The following is an 18,840-nucleotide window of genomic DNA, read 5'->3' as shown; positions in this document are numbered from 1 at the left end:
GTAGAAGGAGCACCAGGAGAGAGCAATATCTTGCAGACCTATATTGCGAAGGATGAGACGAAGCTGTTGATGATCAACAGTATCAAAAGCTGCAGAAAGGTCAAGGAGAGTTAGGATAGAGTAGTGACCACGAGATTTTGCTGTGAGTAGATCATCGGAAACTTTGGTCAGTGCCGTTTCCACAGAGTGCTTAGTGCGGAAACCAGACTAAAGCGGGTCTAGCAGAGAGTTGGACTCGAGGATTGAAACTTATTTGCATCTGCCCACCCAGAATCCCTTGCAGTAGTAACATCACTGCAAATTTGAGATTTCTGTGGGAAAAGCAAGTCTTATGGCTTGACTGGTGTGTGCTGATCTGTGTTATATATATATATATATACAAAAGCTCAAATGTTTTACAACTTTTTTAAAACTTTGCTTTATATATATTTATAATATGTGTAGGCAGTGCTATGACCCTGTAACATCCTGTAAGACAAGTGATTGCCTATCCCTGAATCTCAGAGCACATTTAGCTGGGGGAGGAGTATATCATGGGACATGCAACCATCTTCCAGTGCTCTATTTCCCTATCACAGCCTGAGTCTCCACCCATTGCTATTCACCAACGTGTCTGTGCACATCTCACTCCATCCCTCACCCTGACTAGCCACAGGGTTTGTTCTCACTGAGTTGTTTACACGGAGCTGTAATGATGAGTGTGTCATAGGACATTCCTCTGGTCTATTGTGGAGCCATTCAAACCAGCAGCAGGGAGCAATTAGGCTGGATACCCAACAAGGCTGCTGAATACAAAGCTCTGCCTGGACTATCCCGCTGATGAATGGATTTTATTCTGTGTGTGGTTTACCTTTATAGAGAAGCTGCTCACTGGTAAGTAACTTTCCAATGTGTTTTTGCGCTTCATGCTGTTTTTGCAGAAACTGTGCTCTCTTGCAAGCTGTGACAAGAGAAACACATGATACTGGGATTCGAATGCACATTGTGCTGTTTACAAGCTGGGAAGTGAATATAGATACAGTGTGAATCAATAGCTGCCAACATCTCTGAGTTTTCATAGCCATTCATGCTGGGCCAAGTGATAAATCTCTTGTTTTTCAGCAATGAAGTTATTATCATTGAACATTCATCTCCGATCATGTGCTTATATTCAGTGTAGAACTCACAGTAATTAGCATGCTTTGGTGGTTTGCAAGACATAACATGGTCTTATGGTGTTTTTTATTTTATTTTTATTTGCTTTTTAATATATTTATTTAAATACATTATATCGCTTTCAATGTGTTGACGTGCTGATTTCATTGAGTAATTGTGTATAGCTTTTGATTTATTTCAGCAATAATGTTTATATAGTTTGGATAAGGAGATGCTTAGCACTGTATAACAAATTAACCGACAACAGAAACTACTACAAGATCCAAAAGTGCTGTGCAGTACTCTGCAGGGCTCCTGCACATGAATGAGCGGTTAATTATTAAATATGGTTACAGACAGAGCCTGCTGGGACTGTGTGGTCCAGGTCTCATGACAGTTTTAAAAACAAAATCTTGCCAAAATAAGAGTGTGCTATTGAAGGATGTTGTATTAATTTTGAAGAAAATTGTGGATTTAAATATTTCATCTGAATGTTTAGCCACCTTGTGAAGGAGCACTTTGAGGACAATTGTATAAACATGTATTTCACTTGGTTGTTTTAAAAATGATGTATTTTATCATGCACCCCCATAATGTGGCATTGTGATCACCATAATATTCAATCAATCTTTGCATAAATGCATGTGGGTGTTCTGTACATTACTTAGGTTGACATAAATAAAAAAGTATACCTTCAATTTTGCACTGGATAAAATGTTGTCATTACACAGAAATTTGAGGTTGTCCTCTGTGCTTTGAAACTCCAATTTGTAAATGAGAATATAGCTACAGCATTATAGTTATATTAAAGTGCATCTATTTTTTTCTTTTTCTTTACAGAAATACATTTTGAAAATGCAGTGTATGTAGTATAGTCATGAAAAGAACGTTATTTTTACCTGTAATTAACCGATTCTACTAGGTTCCCTTTTCTGACTCTAGGATTAATTTATTATATAAAAAAAATATATATATATAGGTAAAAAGTGCACTCCACTAGAGTCACAGCTTGGCCTATTTAATATTAATTTTGCAATTTGGTTTGTAGTTCACTAAAATGTTTTATTTTTTTTTAGTGAGTACAACCCAAAACTAAACACAGAGGATTATCATTTTAGGAACATTAAGAGACCCCCACAGCTCTTGCCAATATTACTCCATGGTCATTGCACCTGATGTGCTGGAACACTGATGCTCTCAGCAGTGGTGTATTTTGGATTTGTGCTGCCCTAGGCACGACTAAATTCGGGCACCCCCAAAATCTAAATTTGCCCCCCAATTTCGTGTCAAGGCCATTTTTTTGACTGACAGACACATGCCCTCATTGATACATGCACTGATATACACTCACTGACAGATACACAGTCATTGGCACATACTGTTTAACCAACACACACTTTCACTGACAGACACACACTGACACACCCACTCACTGACAGGCACACACTGTCAGATACACATACAATTACATACACACACTGACACACACTCACAGGCACACCCATTCTCACTCACAGACACACACTGACAGCTACACTCACTCACTCACTCACTCACTCACACAGTAAGATGGACAGCCCCAGAACACAAGGCAAACAAGGCATTTGTCTGGGAGCTTGGGGTGGCATTTTTTGGCACCCCTCCCCCTGCCCCCCCCCCCCCCCCCCCCGAAAGTGCCGCCCTAGGCAAATGCCTTGTGGTAAATACATCCCTGGCTCTCAGTGTGAATTTTATCACCTTTGAATTCTTTTCATATGGGAAGAACATGAATTCCATATACTTGTAGCACTTTCTAGCCCTGTTGCGAAGAATGCTGAATTCATAAGTGACACACAAGATACGGTAATCTGGCCGACTTAAAGTCCCATCATTACCTGTCCACCTGTTGCAGGGTATCACGTTAACCTATGCCCACCTCAAGCAATAACTGTGGGAAGACTACTGCAGCAATTAAACTAGAAGTGTTTGGGATGTGTATTTTAAACTTAATACTGCTAGACACCTCACTCAAGTAAATGATTTAATAGCATTTACTAGAGTGATTAAAAGAAGAGCTGTCACTAACTAAGCGTTGATCATTCCTCTTTAATTTTTGCATCATAGAGAAGGCATTAGCAGCAAGGCATGTGCTTACCTGTCATAAGGATTTTATGTTTGGCTGATCAGCTATAAAAAAAAACAAAAAAAATGGTTTTCATTCATGTAATGAGTGTGGAGTTTTGTTTGCTTTTTTTTCTTGACTGGTTAGGTATTGTTCATAGTTATGAAAACCTGCATCCTGCATTTTTCATTGTATTCCTGGAAAATGGTGAAATATGGGTTATTATAGTCTGGCTTTTAAATTGATCTTTATAACTTTACGATTGGGTGGCAATGGTTAAAATATTGCTCCACTCAACAGATGTCTTAGAACAATTATTCAGATGTTTAAATTTCAATATTGCTTCAATTTCTGTACTGAATACATTATCAGAATGTTAATTCCCTTATGGAACAAAAATATCCCAGTAGAGCAGGCATATGCACTGCAAAATGTGACATACAAGTTTCACTGCGTGCATTTCAGAATATCCCAGGAGCAAAAGTCAAACATGAAAACATTGTTTTCAAATAAATGATGATTTTTTTTTTTTTTTTTTTACTAAACCGAGAATTGTAGCAAAATGGGATTTCACACTTTAGTCCCACCTAGCCAAGCCCATAAACTAACTGCATTAGAGATTTTCCTTGGCAGCTTTCCCCAACTCTTGTTTTAGAGCTAAGTTACTGTAAGTATGTTTGGCTGACTCTTATTTAGCAACCTGTCCCCAACTGTTATTATTAGTTATGCAAATAGTCACATAAAGTTATAATAGGAGAGTGGTTCAAGAAGAAGCATTGGTTATATTTGCACACATTGCTCACATTTGCACATATTGCACACATTTCGATTTTGGAAGATTCTGACTGCAGAGCACAGTATGTTCAAGAGATTTCTCCACTACTCCCATACAGATTTGTTCAGTTCCAAGAGACTCATGTTTTCTATTAGTTTAACTGAGGTCGTCTGCATAAAAATGCTTAACCTAGCACTTCAGACTCCAATTTCAGGAAGTATGCCCATTTAAAGGCTAGCTGCATGATGTCAGTGAGGCCAGTAAAAATTACTGCTGCATATGGCTAACCCCCCCCCCCCCCCCCCCCAAAAAAAAAAAAAAACATCTCAAAAACATGTGTTTCTGGAATCACACACTATAACAGTTATGTCCGTTTTAGTGCAGCAAAGGATAACCTTAGAAAACTGCAGATGTTTGTGAATTATGTGGTGCTCAGTGGTCTGAAATTTTTTGAGCAAAATGCCGTATTTCAAGATTAGACATGACTTGCTGCTTGGAATGAAGTTAGACTCACATTATTATTATTATTTATATAGTGCCAACATATTGTGCAACACTTTACAACAAGGAGTTGACATACTAAATTAGGGAAACTATAGTCATCCACACCACTTCATATGACTGAAGTGGTCTGGTTGCCCTGTCCCTGCCCCCCTTAGTCCTGCAATGTAAAACATTGCAGTTTTTGAGAAACTGCAATAATTACCATTGCTGGACTAAGACTGCTTCTAGGGACTGTCTATCAGACAGCCACACTAGACACTTTCTGGATTCCGGATTCTGAGTCCCTTAAACGACCCTGGATGTACATGAGGACATTCAGCGTCTGTGAAATCCCCATAGGAAAGAATTGAGGCAATGCTTTTCTATGGGTAGCGCCGCACATGCACATTAGGTCCCCCGTCAGATGACATTAGAGGAGTCGGAGTGTGCCCCAGCGCTGAGGGACATTGATGCTGTAATCATTTAAGTAAAGAAGGTTGTGTTTTTTGTTTGTTTTTTTTAAACTCTTTATCCATGTTCCCAACACTATACAAACCCTTTAAGAGAGACAAATAGGTGAAGAAAACCCTTCTCAAAAGAGCTGACAATCTATGATCAGCAATCATAGATCAGTTTATACATAGCAGCAAGGTAATAAAAAGCATTCATTTGCACATGAAACCACAAAGGAGCATGATCATGTGACCACAACAGCATACCCTTATGTCTTGTGATAGTTTATAACTTCAAGTAGGATAATGTACTTTGTTTCCATTGCGTCTCGGGACTGCCAGTAAAGGAAATGCATAGAAAACATCCGAATGATGCCTGTGATGATGGATTTTATTTTTCTATGATTCTAAAAGTTAAGAAGCACTGCCAATCAGGGATTTTGGGATGGCTAATTTCTGTTGACATATGGATATGTGTGATATATATATATATATGGTATATATATATATATATATATATATATATATATATATATATATATATATATATATATATATATGTGTGTGTGTATGTATGTATGTATGTATGTATTTATTTATTTTTAGCTTGTGGTTAAGCCACCTACTTAAAGGACCACTCTAGGCACCCAGACCACTTCAGCTTAATGAAGTGGTCTGGGTGCCAGGTCCAGCTAGGGTTAACCCATTTTTTTTATAAACATAGCAGTTTCAGAGAAACTGCTATGTTTATAAATGGGTTAATCCAGCCCTCAAATCCTCTAGTGGCTGTCTCACTGACAGCCGCTAGAGGCACTTGTGTGATTCTCACTGGGAAAATCACAGTGAGAGCACGCAAGCGTCCATAGGAAAGCATTGATAATGCTTTCCTATGAGACTGGCTGAATGCGCGCGCAGCTCTTGCCGCGCGTGCGCATTCAGCCGAATGGGAGGAGAGGAGGAGGATCGGAGGAGGAGAGCTCCCCGCCCGGCGCTGGAGAAAGGTACGTTTTAACCCCTTTCCTCTCCCCAGAGCCCGGCGGGAGGGGGTCCCTGAGGGTGGGGGCACCCTCAGGGCACTATAGTGCCAGGAAAACGAGTATGTTTTCCTGGCACTATAGTGGTCCTTTAAAAGGAACCAACACCTATCTATGGTTCATTTACACCATTTAATAATACATTGAAAATCGTGATTTGTAGTAACCTTTTTATTTATATATTTGTGATATTTCATTTTCTTTATTTAGAAAATTACCTCACAATCCAGTTCAAGCCAGGCACATTTAAGGCAAATATTGCAACTAAAAGCATTGTTTAATTTCTCCTCTTCTCTGCATACTTTTTCAAGCTTGCTACCAGGTGCAAAGGACAGAGCTTATAATAATGGTAGACAGGAAGCTAAGATAGAGATGTCCAGTTGAAAAATAAAGATGTACGGATTACTTAAACTTTTGTTTTCACACAAACAAATACATATTGATGAAATTTAGGGGTAAATAAACCTAATCCCTTGAAGTGACAGTTCCCCTCTTTATACATTACATAATCACTATTGTAGGCATGTGGGATCTCCTTAAAGCTGGCACAGAATCACGAGGGTAGACGTTCTGTGAGCAGCTGGGGATTTATCTTTTGTGAACCCTACTAGTTTAACTTCAACAGCTTCCAGCACTAATGAACATTACCTTGATGCACGTGAAAAATGTAAAGACTTCCTCATCTTGTGAAAAAGTACCTAATTAATGGGGCAGTGGATCATGAGAACTGTAGCCTGCTGGAAACAAAGACAAAACTCCAAAATAGGAAATGAGTAAATTAGATGTAATTATGTTTTTATTTTTTATTTTTTTTTAAAAAGGACATACCTCAAACACAGGTCAAAATGCTGCATGTGAAATATGAATAGCAACAGTAGATTTGTTCAGTTACAAATTTAAAAGAAAAACTAGGTATTTTGAATTTGATAGGGGTTGCTCAAAAAAAAACTGAGGGTGTGTGGAGTGAGGCCGAACTTTTAAAACATTAATGCAAGTAGCTTAGATTGAGTCACCAATAGTGTAATGGTGTAATTAAAGACTATATTCTCAGTTGTTACTGGCCTCTGACATCATGTAGCTAGCCTTCAAATAGACCTGTTTATTGAAATTTGACGCTGAATGGCTGTTAAATCATTTCTTCTTCACATGATAAATGTTATGTAGCTGGTCTCTGTTAACTAATAGAAAACATCAGTCTCTGTGAACTAAAGAAATGGATACAGAACCGGTAGTTTTGATATATTTCCACATATAAAGACATTTAGGCAACTGACGCTCCCCGTGAACAGCTTCAGATAGAACCTCATATGGGATATCTAAGGGATAAGTAAATATCTAACAAGTAACTCTTAGAGTACACCTTGGCTTTCTGTAGACTATTCATCTCGAGTGGCTGTCAGTCTAATTCTCCATACAGGCCTACTAAAGGCACCCAAGGGTGCAGTGGTCCTTTGGTTTTAACCATACAGTGTAAAGCATGGCCATTTGCCAGATTTTTATTTAGATTTAATGTATTAAATTTAAATAAAGAGAACACTTTTTTTTTTGTATTCCTGATGCTATAGAGTTCCTTTTACTGTGACACTACAGGCACCAAAACAACTTTAGCTTAATGAAGCAGTTTTGGTGTATAGATAATGTCTCACTGCTCAATCGTCTGCCATTTAGGAGTTATATCGCTTTGTTTATACAGCCCTGGTCACACCTCCCTTCATTTGACATGCGCAGTCTTCCGAAACACTTCCTGTAAAGAGTCATCTAATAGTTATACTTAATTTATTTATTGTTTCATTTAGAATTTCTTATCTCTTGCTCTGTTGATAGCCTTCTGGATCCAGCAGGAGCCTACCGTGTGTATGATTCAAGTACGATTTGTAGTGCAGGAGATTTAAAAAAATGTTTTAAGCAAGTTCACATCTATTTGAAAATGCAACAATTGTTTCATGCAAGCTGTCAGTTCAAACCTAGAGAGATGTGGCCAAAGCTGCATAAACAGAAACTAAACTGATTAAACTCCTAAATAGCAGATAATTGAGCAGTGATACTTCAGAAGCATAAGCTATACACTACAACGTCTTTATTAAGCTGGTTATTTTGGTGCCTATAATATCTCTCTAACAATTCAGTCCTAAATCTTTTACTATCTCACATTATGAGTGCAATGATACCTTATCACTGTGAATTTACAAAGCCTTTTATTTTTTTTCTTCCAAAGTTGGATGAACATTTAACAAAGGCTTTTGTTTTAATCTACTGACCTCCAAATCATTGTGTGGTGCTGGATCTGAGAAAAGTTGATATTGTCTGATTTATTACTCCACAACTCCCCACTGTTTTTAATTTTTTAATTTTTTTAGCACACACAAATTATTTTAATAAACAAGAAAAACATGTAAAAGAAATGTTATTATATATTTACTATATGCAATAATCTCTAATCCTTTGTGTATCTGTGTAATCTTATAATTTATCTATATATATTTTTGGAGTGCGTTGCATTCAATAAACCAATAAACATAACTGTGCAGGGTAAATAATAAAGGCATTAGATTGACAAAGAGCAAGCCTTTCTTTGACTACAGTAGCTATTTGCATTCAAATGGACAAAAACAAAAATGATTGCTACAGAAGGATACAAAAGAAACCATGTTTTAGGACCATGAAGCCGTGATCTTTTGTTTGTTACATGAGATGATCGTTTGGTAACTATTGCCTATAGGCACATAATAAGTAAGCTTCACAGGAGAGATTACCTGTGAAAAAGCCTTGAGGCTTGTTACAGAGAGGAGGGAAGGTGAAAACATGATTTGTATGTAGCCTTGTGTTTTTTGCTGAGGGAAAAAATTGCAGAGGGGAAAAAAACATGTATATTTTCTTTGTAGTTATCCCAAGGTTATTCAGAGAAGTGTAAATTGTCAGGAATTCAAATTGAATTAACCAATGTAGACCAAAATAGATCATTCGAAAAATTCTCCAAGAAAGTTATGGTTTTAAAGGGACACTATAGTCACCAGAACAACTACAGCTTATTGAATTTGTTCTGGTGAGTAGAATCATTACCTTCAGGCTTTTTGCTGTAAACACTGTCTTTTCAGTGAAAATGCAGTGTTTACATTACAGCCTAGTGATACCTTCACTGGTCACTCCTCGGATGGCTGTTAGAGATCCTTCCTGGGTCAAGGCTGCCTAAAATGCATCCACACATTCAGTGTCTCCTCCCTCTGCATGCAGACACTGAACTTTCCTCATAGAGATTCATTGATTCAATTCATCACTATGAGGAGATGATGATTGGCCAGGGCTGTGTTTGAATCATGCTGGTTCTGTCCCTGATCTGCCTCCTTGTCAGTCTCAGCCATTCCTATGGGGAAGCATTGTGATTGGATCAGGCTACCACTTCTGATGATGTCAGCAGACTGCTTGTTTTTTTCTGAGGCATGCAGAGTTACAGCTTCTGGCTTGAGTACAGTAAGATGTTGCTATATTTATGGAGGCATGAGGGTCCCAACTGGGGTTGGTTGGTGGTTTTAACACTGTAGGGTCAGGAATACATGTTTGTGTTCCTGACCCTATAGTGACCCTTTAAGAATAGCTATTTTGTCTAAATTATTTTAATTTGTGATACTTCACATTTTAGTGATCTGTCTTTTGACAGATCACTAAATTGCGATTGCACAACTTTTTTTTTTTAAATGAACACTGTTTTTATGTTAATCTAACAGTTCACCTGATTGACCATTGGTCGATTTTAGAAACTGCATCTGCGATACTTAACAAGCAATTTTTTTCAAAGGCAGAAAGTGTCTGCAATATTGGTTGGTGGAACAGGTATCCGTGTTTGTGGTGCGAGTACCAGTGATTGCTTGTCTCTGCTATAGACCCGTTATACTGATTTATTTGTTGTCTACTTTTTTGACATGAAAGTAGTATACTAGTTTTAGTAGCATCTCATTTATGAGAATATGTTTTGACAGCAGTAGAAGTTAGGTTTTATTACAAAATGCTATTTTGTGGCCTAATGATGTGTATTTCTGCAAACGTGGCCTAAATTGGTAAAAATGATTGCAAAAGTTATTGTAACAGAATATTTTAAATTTTATTACTCTATGCTCCCTATATAAATGAAGTAAACTTTAGAGTTAAGACAAGGAGTGACATAGTGTTATGTTGACAGTGACAGTTGCTAGGTAGATTTTGGACAATCATGACCTTATGTGCTCAGCAATGTGAAGCTGACTTTTGAAGTCAGTAGAATCTAGCTGGGCACTCCACAGTTCAGTGTAAATTCTAAACTAACAAGTCCAAATGGACTTGGAGGGAATGCCAAGTCCTAGACTTCCCAGTGCAGGTCAATGGAAAGTATTTGTAAGGCAGTTGCTCTGGACAATTGCTTTATCTTAAGTTTAGCTCCACTGTGCAAAACAAACCAGGAAGTAACATGGCCTGTTGTCTGCTTGAAACCAAGGGAGGTTATAAAAAGTTAATTTATCAACATGCAAATGTCTAAAGAAACTTTTTTTTTTTCTTTTCAGTTTTCGTAAAATGGGAGGCAGGGGGGTGGGAGAGAACACATGGGTCTGGAGTATTTATACTTGCAGTATATTAATCTATGAATAAACTTATATGAGATTGGTTAGATGCTTTAGAAAAACGAAGAATAACATCCTGTAGCAGTATGAGAAATGGATAAAGCCATTAGTTATGCAAAAAAAAAGCCATTGGATGTATAGTACAAAGTACTATTGGCTTGTAGATAAGGAGCCGTTGTGCAAGACTCCATATTAAGTGGTTACCACCCCCTGTATAGTCTGCCTTTTTGTTTTGTAAAATAAACAGAAAATATATCTTCTTTTCTCTGATGTTCTGTCTTCAGATCTGCTGGTGTAGCATGGTGAAGCTTTTTAACTTAATCCCAAATTTTGTTGTTATTGAGATTACCTGTCACACACACATGCCTTAGCTGCCACTAGCCTGGGGCAGATGTTACCTGTGAGTCACAAAGTCCTAAAAAATCCTTTGTGTGGCCAGGACAATTTGAGGAGGTGTTGGATCTCATGCTGGAGCCAGCATAAAGACCGTCACAATGAAGTAGAACTGCTCCTATGTTTGATCCTTTCCTCTTCAACATCACTGTTCTAGAAAGCTCGGCTTCAAGAATGTCAAGATGACAAAACTTTGCTAGGACTGAATAAAACTGCAGATTATTCTCAGGTAAGATGCATCATCACACTAATATCATGTTGGTCAAGCCTTAAAGGAACGATCTAACTTTTAAATTATATATTCAAATGTTTTTTGCTTTAATGGTTTTTTTTTTGTTTTGGTTTTTTATTGAGATCCCCTTTAAAAAACAAACAAACAAAACAAAAAACAAAAAAACTAACAATCCTTTAAACTCGCCTGGACAGTCTTGTCTTGGCAGTTGTTTCTTCTGAGGTTATGAGTTCTGATGATCTTTGTTTAATTCAATGCTTGGATTGGAACGTCCTTCATTGAGGAATCAACTATGCTAGCTGTCAGTCTGACAGCTACAAGAGGAGTGTAAACATTGCAGTTTCTTTGAAATGGCAATATTTTACATTATCAGGAAAAATAGACTGGGTCTGTGAACCAAAACTACTTCATAAAGAATAACAAAATAATTGTGGCTAATACACTTTAAAAGATCACTATAGTCAGGAATACAAACATGTATTCCTGACCCTATAGTGTTTAACACACCATTTAGGTGGCTTGTCCCCCTATAAAAGTTTAAAACTCGCCTTATTTTCAGTGCCGCGTGGGTCCACCAGCGCTGTCTCCGCCCCCTTTGTGACATCAAAATGGCAGATTTTTAGCCAATCCAATGCTTTCCCATTGCTCAAATCGCCATGGGGGTGGGGTCAAATGTTGTTTTGGCCAATCAGGACCTCCTCATAGAGATGCATAGAATCAATGCATCTCTATGAGGAAAATTCAGCATCTCCATGCAGAACGTGGGGACGCTGAACGTAATGGCTGCTTACTGTGCAGCCCTGAGCCAGGAAGCCCCTCCAGTGGCCATCTAAGGAGGAGGAGTTTTCTCTGAAAAGGCAGTGTTTACATGAAAATGCCTGAAGGGAGCTATTATACTTACCAGAACAACATTAAGCTGTATTTGTTATGGTGACTATAGTGTCCCTTTAATTTTCCTTTTAGAAGAGTTATTTGAAATGTGGCTTCTAGTTTCCTAACACAGCACATTATCTGCTTCTAGGAGGAGAGCTAGCAAATGTTAATATTTAGTGAAGGTTTATGTACTTAACCAGTAGTCGGCAAATACATCTCCCATTCTGCACTTAGAAGAGATGTCGTTGACAAAATCTAGAGTGCCGAAGGTTGCCTACTCCTGTTCTAAACAATGATGTGAGTGCGTCTTCTTACTGTGAAAATCACAGTGGGAAGTGCCTCTAGCGGCTGTCAATGAGACGGCTACTAGAGGCTGGATTAACCCAAATGTAAACATAGCAGTTTCTCTGAAACTGCTATGTTTACAGCAGGCAGGGTTAACCCTAGATGGACCTGGCACCCAGACCACTTCATTGAGCTGAAGTGGTCTGCGTGCCTATAGTGGTCCTTTAAAGTTTTTCACCTGCCAACTATGATTGGCGAGTAGAAAGTCACTCCTGGTGAGTGTGCCATAGACTATTCATGCTTGCAGTGACAGGTGACTTTAAGGCAAATATTTAGCATTATGTTGCTATGTAAAAGGTTTCTCCCTGGCACCCAAAGCCTGACCCCTCCACAGTTGCTCATAAAATACAAAAGATTCACTTTTGTATCATCCTTCCAGGGGACACTACCAGTGCTGCCACAGTACCTATAAATTGTTCATTTCCTAGAAACATGGCTGAGTAATCTAAAGGGAGACTGTGATGAGTCCTACATCTTAATATCATTTGGGTGTGGGTCTGTATCGGCTAATTCTAGTTTAACCGGTCTCGAAGGTGTGATAAGATGATTAGTGATTGATTCACCGTTTAAAAAAAAATAATCATGTGTTCTATAAATTGATTAGTGTGGAATATCTCCCAGTTTAGGAGAAACCGTACAGTACATTGCTTTGGGCGTCACCGTAATGGTAATCTCTTAAGCCATTGTGGTAAACTATTAGCTAGAGAAACTGCTAATCCAAGACATTCTGGTTGCTTTGTCAGATCTGCCATGTTTCCCATTGATACACATCCCTGGATACACAAAGTATTGCCATGTAGTATGCAGAATTCAGATGCTCTAAAATTATTTAAAGATTAACGACTTGATTTCCATCCTGCATACAGCACGACTGCATGTTTCATGTGCTGCTCTTCAGTCTATGTAAGTGATATGTATACCAGAAAACATGGGAGAATTGACATCCTTTACCTTCTAGTGAATGACTTGTCAGGTTGCCTGGATTGCTAGTGTTAATTCCACTAGCCTGGCTCTCCCTCTCCCATTCCTTAAAAGCAATTACATGGATAGTTATTCTACTTGAAACTAGACGACCCAGTGAGATGTCATTCACAGATTTCAGTTTCTTACAAGACAGGGATCGCATTATTGCATTTCTCCAAACACCAATGGCAAGGGGTGGTGAAAACGCCACAGACTCTCCAGGCTAGAAATTTTGCATAGTTTTTTTTTTTTTTGTATATATATCTAATTGATTATATATAGTCACATTCATTGTTGCCTCTCTATGTTTATATGAATGTGAGCATTATGCATAATCTGTGCACAAGAAGCATTTCCTGACGTATGTGCCTTTTTAGGAGACCAGAGACCGACTCTTTATGAGTTTTATCACCTTTTCCCATTACCTTCCAATAATGTTGATTGCATTACAACAATGAAAACTATGGACTCAAGTATACGTTTACATTTTCATCTGTGCTTTTATTTCTTTTTTTGTAAACTATCGAACAGAAACCATTTTGCTCCTGTGGCATTATTAGTTGCAGGGGAACAATACTAGTGATGAGTGATGAGTACATGAATTCGTAATGCGTTTTCCACATCATTTGGACTGTAATCATTATGGAAAATCATCCCCTCAAGGAGATAGGTTTGTTTTCCCTTCATTGGATTGTAAAGGGATTTACAATTACCTGATGGTCTGATGTAGAGAGAGGAGCTAATGACTTTATTGCATATACTGTGTGGTTTGTCCTACCAACAAAGGGAGAAATGACTTCTAGATCAGTCTGACTGCCAGGAAATTCCCTGTTCAACTTACTAGCCCCCTCAGGGGTGTCATATCTATTGTCTGCCTGATTCCATGTGGCTGTGTTTTTGTTTGGGTTTTGATGGGGAAATGGTGACCTGGAGGGCATAATGGGTGTATGTGATCAATGAAATCTTTCAGGTTAGATCAGTTGTTGTTTTTTTTATTTTTTTATATCTAATCCCAGTAAAGCAATATACATTACAGAGTTGGAATTTGTGTTTGCTGTATACAACAGCTTTGAAACATAACTCTGGAAGAGATGCAAAGCCAGTAAACAACTCATGGACTGGCTTTGCATCTCTTTCTGAGTTGTTTCAAAGCTGTTGTATACGGTAAACACAAACTCCAAGGAATCCATGTTTAAAATTGAAATATGAGGCAAAAATGTGATTGATTGTTGAACTAATTTGCATATGATCACCCAGAATCCTTTGCAGTAGTAACATCACTGCAAATTTGAGATTTCTGTGGGAAAAGCAAGTCTTATGTCTTGACTGGTGTGCAGATCTTTGTTTAACATTGTATTGACAATCCACTGACTTCAGGTGGAAGGAGCTTTCAATCACTGTTTTCCCCACCGTAACCTTTTCTGTTCCTGGGAGTGTGCATGACTCTCAAGCATTGCAAGGGTTTAACAATAGAGTGGGGAACCAGCAATCAAACCTCCACAGAGGGTGGAAACCTGCCAGTCAGCCATCAGACACCATAGCGTGCAGAGAGTACTTCAAAGGCTGCAATGAAATTCCTTCAAACTTTCCAAATAGGAAATTAACTTGTGTGAGTAGCCACATGTATGTATTTTTATCATTTAAGGAATACTATAGCGTTGGGAATAAAAAGGTGTGTTCCTAGCATTGTCATGGTGACTGCCAACCCTCCCACCACCCACCTCCCTTACCCTCCCTTTCCCTCCCTCACCCCTTGCAAAGGGTAAAAAGGTAGTTTGACACTAGTTACTGAAGAACAACAACATTGCAGGGATAAAACGAGAGGGACATGGCACAAAGATCACTTCATAGAGGTGTAGTGGTCTGGGTGCCTATAGTGTACTTTTTAATGAGCGTGCTACGGAATCTGTTGGCGCTATATAAATGGCGATAATAATAATAATAAAGTCCACTATGTAAGTCTACTGTTGACCTGTCAATCTTGTTTATAAAGCTTTGAAGGTATATTTATCTGGAATAACCTCTTGTGTTTGGGGTACACACACTGTATTTTATTGCCTGCCTGCAGTTGCCCTTTAAGTATTATAGTAACATTTGTCATTGCATTGATGGGAAGTTGTGTGACTACTGTCAATATCCAATTATACTTCAGTAAATTCAAGCCAGAAGATCAAGGGATTTGCTAAAGATCACAGACGGATTGAGGTCATTATGTTGGCTATTTATGTTCCTAGCTGCCAACAGACTCTTTTATCCTAATGAACCATTTCTTTATTTTAACCACCCACCTACATACTACTTGTGCACTACACTTTTTCTCTGTTACAAATGGGGAATGATTGATTTTTTTTCCCTTTCTTTTTTCTTTTATCCCCTTCCACTACCACCCATTCTTCTCTGAGATCAGTGGTGCAGAGGAGTTGATTTGCTAAATTTTGGCATTGCTGTTTGGATGAATGGTTAAAAAAAAAATAAAATGTTTGAATAAGTGATGAGACTGGAGTCTATCTAACCCAGGAGAATCAATTTGTATAAAAAAAATCCTAAATAAGGTCTTAGCGTGCTAAATATCAGTGATATAATAGGTTTCTGTCTGTGACTTGAGTATTTCTATATTTTTTTTAGTTCCCTAAAGGAACACTTGAAGTACCATAACCACTACATCACTCTTTAGTGGTTATGGTGTCAGGAATGCCCGGGTACTCCGCATTCTGAGTAGTCAAAGTGATTTTTAAAATAAATTTGATTTCTTACCTTGGGTCTGCTAACACAAGATTCTATGCAGGAGCTGCTTGCTCTATGTCAGAAGTAGTGGAAGCAGGAGCTACACCCAGCAGACCCCAGGTAAGATGTCAGATCATGACTACTTACAATGTGGGGCGCAAGGGCACTCCTGGCAACATAACCACTACAGCACTCTGTAGTGTCTGCGGTGCTTGGAGTGTTCATTTTAAGTATTCCTTTTGAGAAGTGAACATATTTTAATAACTTAAAGACAAAGCTTAAGATCCTGTTAGACCATGATGTGGTTAAAGCGGCACTGTCACTCCCCCCCTGTAAAATGAGAATTTTGTAAATATAAAATCCAAGATCAATTCCAACCCAGTCAAAAGATATCCTAACCACTATACTATACTCTCACAAATGCGCATCACAGCTGTACCCTAACAAAAGTCCCTACTTGTCTCACAATATCTTTTGACTGGGTTGTAATTCATCTTGGGTTTTATATTTACGAAATACTCATTTTACAGGGGGTGTGACAGTTGACTCCTGGCGCTGAAGCAACAGGAGCAGAATAAAATTGGCCAAAAGAGGATGGCGATGCCCACGAGGGACCGGTTCAGATTAAACTGCCCACCACCGGACCCCCAGTGGAGATGGCACTGTCGAGTGTCTTTGCAACTTATGCAAAGTCCCCAGATGGTGACCGTTCCGCTTGCATACATTACTACATAGACATTTTCTGCTCTAAATGAAAGCAGTGCGTTTTTTTTTTGTTTTGTTTTTTTTTGGAATTTCATCCCTCCGCTTGAAACTCATTGAAACAGTAAATGTTTTGTAATTATGTAGCAAAACATGTTTGTTTGAGGGACCATTTAACACACAATTGCACATCGAAACATTCTCTTCATCAGTGCCATATTTCAAAACATCAGCTGTTTCCATAAGGGTCAGTTCTGATCTATAAGCTTGTTCCAGTTGAAGTCATTGAGTGGGATTGGCAATGCTGGTGGGTGAGGAAGGTAAAATTCAATGCAATCAACAGGGGGGTCAACTGGGAACCAAGCTCCTATTCACTTTATTTTTTGTTTGTAAGTTTTTTTTATTTTTTTATGTATGTAAAGGCCATCATTTTGGGAATTGATATTTACAAACATGAAGATACATTTAGTAGTCTCTGATCAAAGGCTGGTGCAAGGACATGGTCAACATAACATCTCCCATCACAAGCCTAGTTGTCTGACTTTAAAGTGACTGTTTTTATTTGAGGCTCCTCTATTCAAGCAGGGCTTTTAGCAAATGTTGATTTTTATTTAATTATTTTTAAATCAGAATTGCTCAATGCGATGGTAATTTAGAGGAAATTGTTGGTAAAGAGCATGTGGTAAGGATGGAGAGTATCAGTCTGTGAGCATTTAAGCAATACTGTCTACTTAATACTACTTAATAAACGTGTAGTTATGCCTTATTAGAGAGAGATAAAAGCACAATATTTTATGACTATGATCTGGCTATAAGAAAATGGGGGGCCTCTAGTATCTTTAAAGGGACACTATAGTCACCAGAACAACTACAGCTTAAAGGGACACTTTAGTCACCAGAACAACTACAGCTTATTGAATTTGTTCTGGTGAGTAGAATCATTACCTTCAGGCTTTTTGCTGTAAACACTGTCTTTTCAGAGAAAATGCAGTGTTTACATTACAGCCTAGTGATAACTTCACTGGCCACTCCTCAGGCTGTTAGAGATCCTTCCTGGGTCATGGCTGCCTAAAATACATCCAAACATTCAGTGTCTCCTCCCGCTGCATGCAGACACTGATCTTTCCTCATAGAGATTCATTGAGGAGATGCTGATTGGCCAGGGTTGTGTTTGAATCATGCTGGCTCTACCCCTGATCTGCCTCTTTGTCAGTCTCAGCCAATCCTATGGGGAAGCATTGTGATTGGATCAGGCCACCACTTCTGATGATGTCAGCAGACTGCTTGTTATTCTGAGGCAAACTGCATGCAGATCTACAGCTTCAGGCTTGAATACAGTAAGCTTTTGCTATATTTATGGAGGCATTAGGGGCCCACGGGGGCTAGATGGTGGTGTTAACACTATAGGGTCAGGAATACATGTTTTTGTTCTTGACCCCACAGTGATCCTTTAATGTAGTTCTGGTGAGTAAAGTCAGTCCCTGTAAGCTTTTTGTTGTAAACACTAACCATTTATTTTTAAATAGTTCTATCCCCTCGACCTCCTCTCGCTTTTACTGGATTTAGAGAATGTATTCTATTACTTTATGAATATATCAGTTTCATAATGGAGAACATGAGCTTTACTTTTTCATGGAAGATCTCTATTTAATGGTTTATCTTGCTATTATAATAAGTTATCATTTCTAAGTAAGCAATTTCCATAGCTCTTTGTCCCTCTGGTGATTCACATAGCCTGTATACAGCTGTGGACACACCTGTGCATTATTTCTCTGGCTTTAAATTTGAGCTTTAGAACATGTTTTTTCTTGTGGCAGATTTATTACTCGCTGATGCAAATAGTTTCAAAGCAATTCCTGCAGTTCTCGTCTCACAACAGGAAACTAATCATTCCTTTTACTGTGCATCCTCACGGATATGGGACTGTATTTTCCATAACAAATGGGGAAAATACAATGAGGTAATAGTTAACGGTCACTAGGGTCAGTTTGTGGGTCTGCCAGCTCGCTCATAGCAGAGTATCTTTTTCGAGTTGCAGCA

At 38.5% G+C, this 18,840-nt stretch overlaps 1 protein-coding gene across 1 annotated transcript in view; it reads left to right on the top strand.

The window, feature by feature from the left end:
- Positions 1-614: 614 nt before the first annotated feature.
- Positions 615-18,840, top strand: part of DENND2C (DENN domain containing 2C) — a 38,161-nt gene continuing 19,935 nt past the window's right edge. The window contains exon 1 of the mRNA XM_063450403.1: positions 615-873. The gene's annotated coding sequence lies outside the window, so the exon portion shown is untranslated. The remainder of the gene's footprint in view (positions 874-18,840) is intronic.

The sequence above is a fragment of the Pelobates fuscus genome, chromosome 1 (assembly GCF_036172605.1).
Source record: "Pelobates fuscus isolate aPelFus1 chromosome 1, aPelFus1.pri, whole genome shotgun sequence".
In the NCBI taxonomy this organism is placed as follows: Eukaryota; Metazoa; Chordata; class Amphibia; order Anura; family Pelobatidae; genus Pelobates; species Pelobates fuscus.
The sequence above is the reverse complement of the archived record's forward strand: the minus strand, read 5'-3'. Positions and strand labels throughout refer to the sequence as shown.